Source organism: Malus sylvestris, chromosome 10 (genome assembly GCF_916048215.2).
Source record: "Malus sylvestris chromosome 10, drMalSylv7.2, whole genome shotgun sequence".
NCBI lineage: Eukaryota > Viridiplantae > Streptophyta > Magnoliopsida > Rosales > Rosaceae > Malus > Malus sylvestris.
The window spans coordinates 24,256,058-24,268,103 of NC_062269.1; the positions used below are offsets into that span (position 1 = coordinate 24,256,058).

The window sequence follows — 12,046 nt, forward strand, 5'->3', positions numbered from 1 at the left end:
ATTAATAAGCAAACTCTCGGCAACTCAACAAAAAGGTTAAGAAACTCACAGCAAGTCCCACATATCCTAAACTGAAGATCAATCATATAGCAGATACAGGACATGGAACTATCAATTAGCTATAAAATTGGTCTTGGCTAAAACTGAAACAGTTGCACACAACTTCCTGAAAAATCGAACACCATATGAAATTGGCTAAAACTGAAACAGTTGCTCAAGTACACAACTTCCTGAAAAATCGAACACCAGATGAAATGTATGAAACTTGGAAGTGTACTGTGTATAGTATCCACTGACCCTATGTTGACTTTGTTTTTTATTTGCAATTTACTTATTTGCAATTTACTCTTTGTGGTTCAATATGTCATCCCAGGTTTTAGTTTGGACACTTTTATCATTATCAATTCCTATTAGGGTTCTTTCGATGTTTCTGAAAATTTAGTATCATATTTTGATTCATTCAATAATTGAATCTTGCGTATGTTTTTTTTTCATGTGACGGTATGGATGATTATGAGACTCAATTCTTTGTTCTTTTGAACGTTTGGATTATAATGGCACAAGTCTTTAGTATGAATTGCCAATTGTTGAGGTATAGACAACAACAAAGGAGACAACAGGAAAAAGCTAGTTTAGAGCAAAGGACATTTGTTAGACTTCATGTTAGGAGAGAGGAAATAAATCGTATCACGCAATTGAGTGATACTAACTATTTGTGGGAGCTGCGAATGGATAGGAATGCATTTGCAGTTTTATGTGATTTACTACAAACTCGTGGTGGGTTGGTAGATGATGGTCATGTTACAATAGAGGAGCAAGTTGCTACTTTTGTTAACATATTAGCCCACCACAATAAAAATAGGTCAATGCAAGTTAGATTCATTAGGTCTGGTGAAACTATTAGTCGGTATATTCGCAGAGTATTGCATGCGTTGCTCAATTTGCAAGAGGTGTTGTTTGCAAAACCAACCCCTATCCCGGAGGATTGCACGGAATCGAGATGGAAATGCTTTAAGGTAAGCATCATAGTAAAATCATTAATAACATAATTATTTGTAGTTGGTAATTAATATAAGTTTTTCTTTTGTCTAGGGTTGCTTAGGAGCGCTAGATGGAACATACATAGGGGTCATTGTGCCTGAGGCCGATAGACCAAGATATAGAACAAGGAAGGGTCATATAGCAACTAATGTGTTAGGCGTATGCACACATGACCTCAAATTCGTATATGTGTTATCCGGTTGGGAGGGATCAGCTACTGATTCGAGAGTTCTTGGTGACGCTGTTACTAGAGCTAATGGCCTCAAGGTCCCAACTGGTAAGATAGACAAGACCTAGTATTCTTCCTTACCTTTGTTGGCCAACAACTAAAATTTATTATCAACTAATGTAGGTACATACTATTTGGTTGATTCCGGATATACGAATGGTGAGGGTTTTCTGGCACCGTATAGAGGCACTAGATACTATTTGCAAGAGTGGGAAGGCAATTCACGGGCACCTACGAATCATGAAGAATATTTTAATATGAAACACTCACATGCTAGGAATGTCATTGAGAGATGTTTTGGCCTCCTCAAAAGACGTTGGGCTATCTTGCGAAGTCCTTCCTACTATCCAATTAAGATTCAGGGACGAATGATCACTGCATGTAGTTTACTTCATAATTTTATTAGAATGTACATGGCGGTTGATCCTGAGGAAAATGCAAGGCTTGCATTTGATGAATTGCCTATAGGGGAAGATTTACCAGAAGTATTAGCCTACATTGAAACCGTTAAGTCAAGCCAAATATGGACTCAATGGAGGGATGATCTTGCAAGAGAAATATATGATGAGTGGAGAGGAAGGAGGGCTTGAAAATGGGTTGACATAGTAGTTGTTGTAATTATCTTTTATTGTTTGATGACATTTTACTGAGATGATTGCTGTAATTGTTTTTCATTGTTTGAAGACTATTGAGATGTTTATTAAGTGGATTTGTAATGTGGTAATTGAGATCCCTTGGTGTAAGTGCATTTTCTATGTTAATTAAGTGCATTTTCTATGATCTTTAAATTTTTTGTTTGTAAGTGCTATCCCTTGGTGTTGCCATGTAGCCTTGAGTACATGGATAATAAATTGATAATTGATTACCTTGTCCACTAGGAAGTAATTTAGCTTTGTAAAAAGCTGTAGGTAGATATTAACGTAATTGCATCATGTTTGCTCCACTAACAATATGTTTCTTTGTTTTTCATATGTAATATTATGGCTTCTTTGATAGATTATATGGCCACCTCACGTAATTGGAATGATAATGAAGAGGATGTGCTGCTTACCATCCTCGAGGAGATGGTAGTTGATGGTGTTAGGTGTGAGACCGGCAGTTTTAAGGTTGGTACATTTGTAATGGTTGCCACCAAGATGAGGGAGATGATTCCGAGCATTAATATAGAGCCAAAGCATAAACAAAACAAGCTGAAGCGTCTGAAAGAAAAGTATTCCTCTGCATATGACATGATGAATACCTCTGGATTTGGTTGGAATGACGAAAAAAAATGTGTTGTTGTGGATAGTGACGATGTACTACAGCTGTGGGTGAAGGTATATTTTGTTTCTTATTCTTTTTCAATTAGTTGCTTTAATAAGATTTTTCTTCATTTGTAGTTAAATACCAAATTATTATTAACTCATAGGCCCCTTCCCAATATATATAGCTGTCTCACCCTTCCCAATATATATAGTTGTCTCAAAAACACAATCTTGCACAGTTGCACGTGCACAATCTTGCACAGGTTCTACTAAGTTCAATTTTATTTTAAAATATTCAATTTCAATATTTGATTTCTTTGAAGTCATAACTTTGATTTCTTTGGGTTCTTATTTTAGAAATATCCTAATGCATATTACAAACCAAATAAGCCATTTCCATTCTATCCACGCTTGTGTACGGTGTTTGGGAGAGACCGAGCTACGGGTAGTATGGCTGAATCAGCAGCAAATGCAATGGAAAACATGGGAATGGAAAATGAGGATTGCGATGAGACCTTCGAGATGCCTCCGACTTCACCTACCCCATCTCATTCTGTTGGTACATCCATTGCATCTCAACCTCTTAGGAAGAGGAAGAGGAATACGAATGATGTTGATGCAAATATTGTAGCTGTTATTCGTGAAGGTTGGGATAAAGCAGTTACAGAAATGAAGAATTTAGGGGAAAGTTTTACTTTAAGAGAAGCTAAAGCCAAGTTACCTTCTCAGCTTAAGGCCATGGGTATCCCGTATGATCAGGTGCTGAAAATTTCAATGAAGTTAGTGAAAGATACTGATATGTTTAGTTTTTGGTGTACCCTGGATGACTCTGACAAGCCAGATTTCATTAAAATGTTTATGGATGGCATCGGAGCATTAGGGGGTTTAGTATGATATGAACTATATCAACTTCTAGGGCTTAGTAAGACCTTATCTTTTTTTTTTCAAGTCAGGACGAATGTTTAATTTGGGATTTCATGTTTAAGTTCTGGATATTTCATGTTTATTGCTTTAGCAAGATAATATGATTAAACTTATATATTTTTCATCCTTGCATGACAACCATTACATGGTTCTCATGAATAAGATAATATCATTAAACTTAGCCATGGTGCGGGCTTATATATAGAAGAAATCTGAGGACTTGGTTCTCAATTAAAGGGTGATTCAGGGCAGGTGATTCTGTGCTAGATTCCGGAGGTGAGGTGCCTCGCTAATATGCAATTTTTTGACTGTAAATTTGTAGTGAAAAACAGCCTTTTCATTTACAGTAACTGTTATTAAGCAGTAGATAGTGATCTACAAGGATAAAATTTATATAGAGAGAAAGAGAGAGTTACTGAGATAGAACTTTAGCTCAAAGGTTTGTCATTAATACTTGCAGCTGATATTGTGTTTAAGATAATGAGAAACATTGATTCTTCTGGACCTCCACGTAATGGATCCGGAGGGAATTCGTGTTCTCCATAGACACCCCTTAGCATTTCTCTCACGTAAAAGAAAAAACTCGTTGAGGGTTGCCGGCTTCATTGGTTCCAAGATAATATATATGATTACAACTAGTGAATACAAAACTGAAGGAAGCAACGACCGATGCTCAATTCAATTTATCAAATACCCGACCTTAAAAATAACCGGAGAAGAAGTTCTTCGAACAACTAGGTAAATTAATTTCATTGATTCAAGCTGTCCTATCTATCGCTAGAAAGTAAAGAATCATCAAGAGAATAGAAAACGAAAAGACTATTCTTGGCACGAATAATACTTGTTTACCAAGGTAAGCTCTCATGCCGCCTTCTCTAGACCGAATAACGCTTGTTTATCAAGGTAAGCTTTCAACCGGACATGACCACTTTGTGTTCTTGGTTGGCTTCAAAGGATTCTTGTTATCTTCTGCTCTTTTTGGTGAGAAATTTGGAGATCATGTTTGTTTAACATCATCCGTGCTATCAGAAATCAGAAAGATTCATAACTGCAAAATATCATGGAAGATTCATAACTGCCAGCAAGCTGTAAGACTGACCACCAAAGCATAACAGCAACAATAGTTTACATACCAAGTAACAAAAGTTTCATTGAGCATGCCTGTACAAATAGACATGCAAGAGAAAGATACATATATTAATAGACAAACTGAGACATGGTAAGGTCAGGACGGGACTACACCTTACATTTCATCCGATACCCGACCTTTGGTTCATCAGTCACTTTCAAAGTCACTCTCTACACTTCTCGTTGCTATATAAGCTTTATTATCTCTCATAAAGTTTTCCAACTCTTGTATTGAGCAAGAAGTGCTTTGTTCCATCTTACTTGCAAGTGTCTCAACATGGTCGAGGAGCCCTAAGCCCCTACTCCGGTTACTTAGCATCTCAATAGTAGAAGAGTATGGCGGTATACCTTCATCGATCATTATCTCAAAGTATTTACAAGCCTCCTCTAGTTTACGTTTCTTCTTGCATAAGCCATGAATCATTATCTTAAATGCTTGTATCAATTTCATAATGTAGTTTATTACAAAGATTAAGAAGCGAAAATTACCATAGCAGTAGTGGCAGCTCCAAAAAGGGCAATGAGGGATGGCTGGCACAGCTACTTGGCCAACTTATGTGGCTACGGCTTCAAACACTAAAACCCAATACAATGCACAAAAGGATGCTGCAAAAGAATTAACAAAAGAATAATGATTGCAAGAAACAGTTCAGTATAACTTAAAAAACTTTGGGAAGTTGATGGGGCATAATCGTTATATACCAATTGATTCATGAATCGTGGCCATCCATCCAAGCAAACACATCTACGTACACTGTGGTGTGATAGATATTTTATGTGCTCCAGATTCATTATCTGCAAAATATGCATCTATCGAACAAGATAATAAGTCTTTATCTTAATGGAAAAAAAAGAAACTACAAAATTTAAACTTCGATCTAAAAGTTATTCATTAATTTCTTTATATAAGAAATTATTGCATAAAATGAATGTATCCAGTTCACCACAGAGTAGTAATCGATTCTAATTTGGTCTACATGATCGAATATGTGTGTGTGTGTATGTATATATATATAGCCCTTGTATGAAAAACGCTAACAGATTGAAGTGATCTCTTAAAACTCGATATGGAGCATCATTCTCTTCCCATGTTTGTAGAATATATTACATGGTTCCACTTCAAGCATTCTGGCCAACAGCTATGCGATCAATTAGACAAATTAGATGGTGTATAGTACGTCCTACGTCGTCAATCTCTAGCCCTATATCAATATTGTGGAGTGGGGAACCTTTATCCCAAAAAACCTCAATATGCAGATAAGATATAACATTTGAATCAAGCAATTCATAGATACAAAAATTACTTATAAAATAATTTTGAAAGTAGGTAAAAAAAACCGTTGTATGCCTATTACCTTCGCCGAACCCAAAAAAAGGTGGGAAATGCTTGAAATTGGCCAGAAAAAACTCTCATCTTCATCGGAAAACCCACCGCAACTGGGCTTATTGTACTCTTCCATAGAGGGGTAAATTCGAACATACAAAGATCGAGTCTTGTTGCTACTTGTTAGGACTCTCCTTAGTCCCGGGAGAACTGCAAGAGGAAAGAGAGAGAAGGGATAAGGAAGAATTAAAAAAAAAATAACAGTGCATATCTTATGCGATCCAAGGACACCATTGGAATAAGGTTAAAACTGTGAGGTTGAGACTCACCCAGAACATAAGAAATAATTGCATAAAGTATTAACACACATAAATTATCAATTGAAGATCATATCATGTGCAGCAAGCCAAAACAAACAATTTGAAATCAGACCAACCAAAACAAACAAAAATCATTTCCCATGGAAGATTATCACAAAATCGCAGGACCCAGACAATCTAAATAAAGTAGGTTCTACGGGCTGGAAGAAAGCATAAAAGGTGGAAGATCATCCACCTCACAATAAGTACGAATGAAAATCGAATAGGTACAAGCATCCCGTTCAACTCCATTCGACCCCATCTCCCGAAATATCTTATACGCCTCGTCAACTTTCCCACCTTTACACAGAGCCTCCAAATAACTATCATACGCAGGCACATTAACCAAACATCCTCATTCAGTCATTTCATCAAACATCTTACGTGCTTCATCCGAATCACCAACGTCTCCCCAACCTCTCATAAAAAAATACTTTAAGTTTTCGCATTCAACTGAAACCCACTCTTAACTTTATCAAAAAATTCATGGGCATACTTGACATGCTTTCTTTTACATAATGTGTAAAGAAGCTGATCAAGATCATGAACACTGGGTTTAATTCCAAACTCAACCATTCGATTTAAAGCTTGAATTGCTTCGCGAGGCAAATTAGCTCTACTATAAACCTGAAAAATAACCCAGAAAATTTCCGGGCCAATATCACAACACTTGGACTCTCTCATTTCTATGAGGAAATCCCACAACACAGCATATTGCTTGCTACTTCCTAAAATGTCAATCAAAATGTGATAGCTTTCAACACTATGTCGAAAACCCGGAATTGTTTTAGCCCAAAGAATGAACCTGTGTGCAGAAAGCCCTAGATTTTTGCAGCGTTTCAGAACTTGCTCAACCAAGTATGTGGAGATTTGGGTAGACAGAGCGTTGAGGGAGAGCTCCAAGTCGTGGTGAGGGTTCCTGTGGTCGTTGAGGATGCGGGAGAACTCACTTACTAGGTGCGGTGATGGTGGAGATGGCGGGTTGTGGTGGGTGAGAGAAGAGAAGGGGTGGCGATGAATGTTGGGTTTGGAGGGTGAGAGAAGATAGTGGAAGATGAAGAAGAAGAAGCAGCAGTGGCGATGTTCTGTGTTGCCGTAAGAAGGGTTTTGGGTATTTTAGTCATTTTAATCTTTGGGTTTTGTTCCGTCCATGCGGTACCAAACGCAGGACGGAACAATCATCCTGTTCCGTCCTGTGCGTACCAAACATAACAAAGAACATCTGTTCCTTCCCGTTCTGTCCCGTTCCGTCCCTTCCCGTCCCGTCCCGTTCCGTCTGCGTACCAAACGCACCCTAAGGGTTATCACCTTAGTCCAAGGTAGTGGGAAGCAAATATCTCTGGGGTATCTATTTAACATATGGTAGCCAACCCGACAGCCTTAGAAATCAAGTTCTTAGATATTCTTCGTATCGATGGAGCATTTGGTGGTGTTTGTAATTGTAGAATTACTAGAGAGACGGACCATACAGCCCACTTCCAACAACACCAACTTAGTAATTACCATTTGCACAATCTGTCAGGTGTGAGGTTTTATCACAAAAGGCCTTGGTATTAGTTGGAGTGGGGTTAGGATTTTTAAACTTTTCTTTTCTCATTGATACGTTAATGTGGGATATTTCAACACGCCCCCTCACGTGAGACCCAATTAGTGGGTCACTAGTAGGAGATCCACAAATAGACAATCACGTCGAGCCAAAGGGACTCACCCTACACGCAGGGCCAAGGGACCCACCATCATCGCACAGGGCCAAGGGGACCTACCCATCACGTGGCAGTACAGTACAGGCCCGTTCTCTGACTCTGATACCATGTAGAATTATCAGAGAGACGGGCCATACGGCCCACTTCCAACAACACCGATATTGTCCCCAACTTAGTAATTACCACTTGCACAATCCGTCAGGTGTGGGATTTTATTACAAAAAACCTCGGTATTAGTTGGAGTGGGGTTAGAATATTTAAACTCTTATTTTCTCATTGATACGGTCGATATGAGACATTTCAACAGTATTAGGTAGGATATCAATAAGGTTATGGGACTATAAAAGGTTGATCCCCGCACTCGTAGAATATAGGCTTAATATTGTGTTAAGTCCTATTGAGAGCATAAACATTCCAGTTTCTATAGAGTGTAGGAAACGATCTTTTGTGCCATCAATCTTGTCTTCTTCTATAGATAAGTTACTTATTTTGGTTTATTGTATTGTTATCCTAATCTCTTGTTTCTAAGAGATTGGTTTCAATTAGGTCGTTTAGCTTGCAAACTCAGTTTATATACTGAGGTCCTTGTACAGATCAGAATGTTGAATGAGTTGATTGTGATTTGGTTCTTGTGGCCAAATCACCGTGGTTTGGCCGGAAATTGGCTCGAAAGCCGTCGGTTTCTCACCGGAAACTGGATTTGAGTTTCCAAGGACGTTTCTTGCACCAAATGTCTTAGAAAAACTAGAAATACTACCCAAAATACGATCCAAGAAGTTTTGGGTGATTCTCAGGACTTACCATCATTGGAAATCTAAAAACTCGCCACAGAAGGAGATGCACAGTGGCAACGCCACGGCACCACGAGAACGGGGAGGTTTTGGGTGTGCTCCAACCTTGCTCCAAGTTTTGTGGATCACACGGGAAGGTTTAGGTGGGGGTGGATGAGGTGGTGACTGTCAATGGGTGCGCGTGTGCGCTAATTTTTGGGGAGGGAAGGAGAGAGTTGCAGAGAAAGGGAGAGAGAAGACTCACAAGTCCAAAGGAAAAAATAGAAGAAAGGGGGGCAGGTAGGGGAGACCAAAAAAGAAATAGGGCTCCACGGGCACACACATTAAGACCCAAAAACAATTTTTTAAATAAAAACTCAAAACTATTTTTAAAAAGGGTTTTTATCATAAATGGTCTATGAAATTGACCCATCCAATTAAGATGGTCCTTGAAATTGAAAATCAATCAATGTAGTCCTTGAAAATGATTGTTGCAAATCAATGTAGTCATTCTGTCACAATTCCGTTAAAATTTATGTTAAGTACTAATGTGGCACATAAATGGGTCCTACAAATTTAATTAAATATTATTATGTGAATAAAAAATATTTAAATAATAAAAACAATTGTTACTTTTTTATAATTAAAATATTAAAAAAAGATGAAGAAGGAGATGATTGAACACTGTTCATCATCTTCTTCCCCTCCTATTCACAGAAATGATGAAATTGGAAGGAGAAATCCCAAGCTCCTAGTCTGACCATCTGCATTCGCTTTCGAAGCCATTTAACACCTGAAATAATTCCCACACTAACTAATTGCCACAGAAAACGAAATCCAAAAAATGAAAATACTCTCTAATTACAATAAAAAGCACAAAACTTGAGTTTTTTGTTTCCCAAATGAGATCCAACAAAGATTAGAGCTTTACTGTGTTGAGGTTCAGATTAAATTTATCAAACACCAAGGATCAATCTCTAATTAACGCAAAAGGAAAAAGCGAGCAGAGGGTCGACATCTATCCAACGTATCAGAGGAAAAAGAAGGGGAAAAGCAAAAAAGAGAAAATCTTCACTTTTTTTTTTTTGTGTTCGAATGATGAGGGTGAGAAATTGATATTATGAGAGAGAGAGAGAGAGAGAGAGAGAGAGAGAGAGAGAGAGTGTGGAGGTGGAGGATTCACTGGTGGCGATGGAGACGCGATGCAAAGCCTTTGAAAAAACCTCAATAAGCCTTAAAATATGGTGACTGAGGGCGACGAGATCCTTTTCTGAATTGTGGATTTATGATTTGTTGTGACTTTCATATAGGGAACTGGATTTTCTCCTTCCAATTTCATCATTTCTATGAATATTTCTGTGAATAGGAGGGGAAGGAGATGATGCTCCTTCCTTTATTTTGATTAAGATTTTAATTATAAAAAATAACAATTGTTTTTTATTATTTAAATATTTTTTATTCACATAATAATATTTAATTAAATTTGCGGGACCCATTTATGTGCCACATCAACATTTAACAAAAAAATTTAACGGAATTATGACGGAAGGACCACATTGATTTGCAACAACCATTTTCAGGAACTACATTGATTGATTTTCAATTTCAGGGACTATCTTGATTGGGTGAGTCAATTTCAGAAACCATTTGTGATAAAAAACCCTTTTAAAAATCGGGGGTTGGGTGTAACAGAATTAAGGCTGGTTTGGTATTGCTGTGCTTTGAAAAAAAGCTGATGTGAGAATAAGCGGCTGTGCTGTGAGAATAAGCGGCTGTGAAATAAATCAGCAGAGTGTTTGGTAAACTTTTTTGTAAAAGTGCTTTTGGAAAAAAAAAACAGTCTGATAGTGGGTCTTTTCATTAAAGAAGCACTGTAGCTCCGTGTGCTTTAAAAAAAAAGCCAGTTTTCCAAAGCTGCAAATAGCAGCTTCAGCTTTTTCCTTTGATTTCAGCTTATTCTCACAGCAGCTTCCAAAATAAGCCATTTTTTTTCAGTTTACCAAACACCTAAAACCCTCACAGCTTTTTTTCATGGGTGCTTTTTTTTTAAGCACCTCACTCCTAAACCACCCCTTAATCACCTCAACATCTAGGAGAAAACCCTGTTGGAGCTGTTTTATATGGAAAGACTTCTCTGATTTTAGAATTTAAGATCCAAATTTTTAGTTTTATTAAATCATTAAATTGGGGAAAATTGAAGGAGAGCATTTTTCTTCCACGACACAAGATATGGTAAGTTTCGATGGAAACGGAGGTTGTTGAGGCCGTTCGTGGTGAAAGAATCGAGATGTTGAGTTCGAGAATAACGAAAAAATAGGACATGTCGTTTGGTTTTAACCTTGGGCTTGGTGTTAGCAAAGGGTTAAAGTAGAAAATAAACGTACACCTACATTATATTCGGATTTTTAAGTGATATTTTAAAGAAAATTTTAATGTTGTAGTATTATCAAATAACTCCGCCGTGTAAGTTTATCTTACATTGCCGGTCCCAAGCCCGGATAAAGGAGGAGGGGGAGGGCGTCAGGTAGTCGACAGCCGGCACTCCATGATCACGTCGAATCCTTATGAAAATGAATCCAGAACGAAATCGCGCTAAAGCTAGAGCGTCACCCGTAAGTGGCGTGCTGTGTGGCCCGAGCACAGTGATAAGTGAGCAAGGGTCGCTGTATCTCCATCGGCACCCGGATGCAGTGTTAAATGAGCAAGGGGGCTATAGAAACTTCTTTTCGAACGACTCCACTCAAAGTTGTTTGGGAGCATATGCTCCTATCAACTTTACACGGGACACACAAAAGAAGTACTTTGATCCTATTAGACGGGGAAGGGTAAAGAAGCTAGGACAGAAGGGTAGAGTTCAAGAGAGCAAAATGCGTTTAGGAACATGGAATATAGGAACCTTGACGGGAAAATCTATGGAAGTAGTAGAAGTTATGGTGAGGAGAAGGATAAATATTATGTGCCTACAAGAAACTAAGTGGGTTGATCGTAAGGCAAAGGATCTAGAAAACTCAGGGTTTAAACTATGGTATTCGGGCACAAATAGAACGAGAAACGGTGTTGGCATCATCGTGGACAAGACCTTGACACAAGATGTTGTAGATGTCAAGAGGGTAGGAGATAGAATCATGGCAATCAAGATTGTAATAGGACAAGAACTTATCAATGTGATTAGTGCGTACGCACCTCAAGTAGGGTTGGACACGAGTTCGAAGGAGAAATTTTGGGAAGACCTTGGAGACTTGGTGCAAGGAATTGCTCAGACAGAGAAGTTATTTATAGGAGGAGATTTAAATGGACACGTGGGCAGGGAGACAGGCAACTATG

At 38.2% G+C, this 12,046-nt stretch overlaps 2 long non-coding RNA genes across 3 annotated transcripts; one reads left to right on the top strand and one right to left on the bottom strand.

Annotated features, from left to right (window-relative positions):
- The first annotated feature begins 1,125 nt into the window (after positions 1 to 1,125).
- On the top strand, positions 1,126 to 1,994 carry LOC126585359 (uncharacterized). Its single transcript, XR_007610477.1, has 2 exons — positions 1,126 to 1,318; positions 1,394 to 1,994. It is a non-coding gene; the product is annotated as an uncharacterized LOC126585359 (long non-coding RNA).
- Positions 1,995 to 4,052: 2,058 nt separating this feature from the next.
- Positions 4,053 to 6,583, bottom strand: LOC126585353 (uncharacterized). Of its 2 annotated transcripts, none has more exons than XR_007610471.1 (5): positions 5,922 to 6,583; positions 5,269 to 5,376; positions 5,056 to 5,172; positions 4,681 to 4,966; positions 4,053 to 4,486 (listed from the first exon to the last, which is right to left on the bottom strand). It is a non-coding gene; the product is annotated as an uncharacterized LOC126585353 (long non-coding RNA). The 2 variants fall into 2 exon arrangements; XR_007610470.1 differs by having other exon boundaries at positions 4,631 to 4,966.
- Positions 6,584 to 12,046: the final 5,463 nt, after the last annotated feature.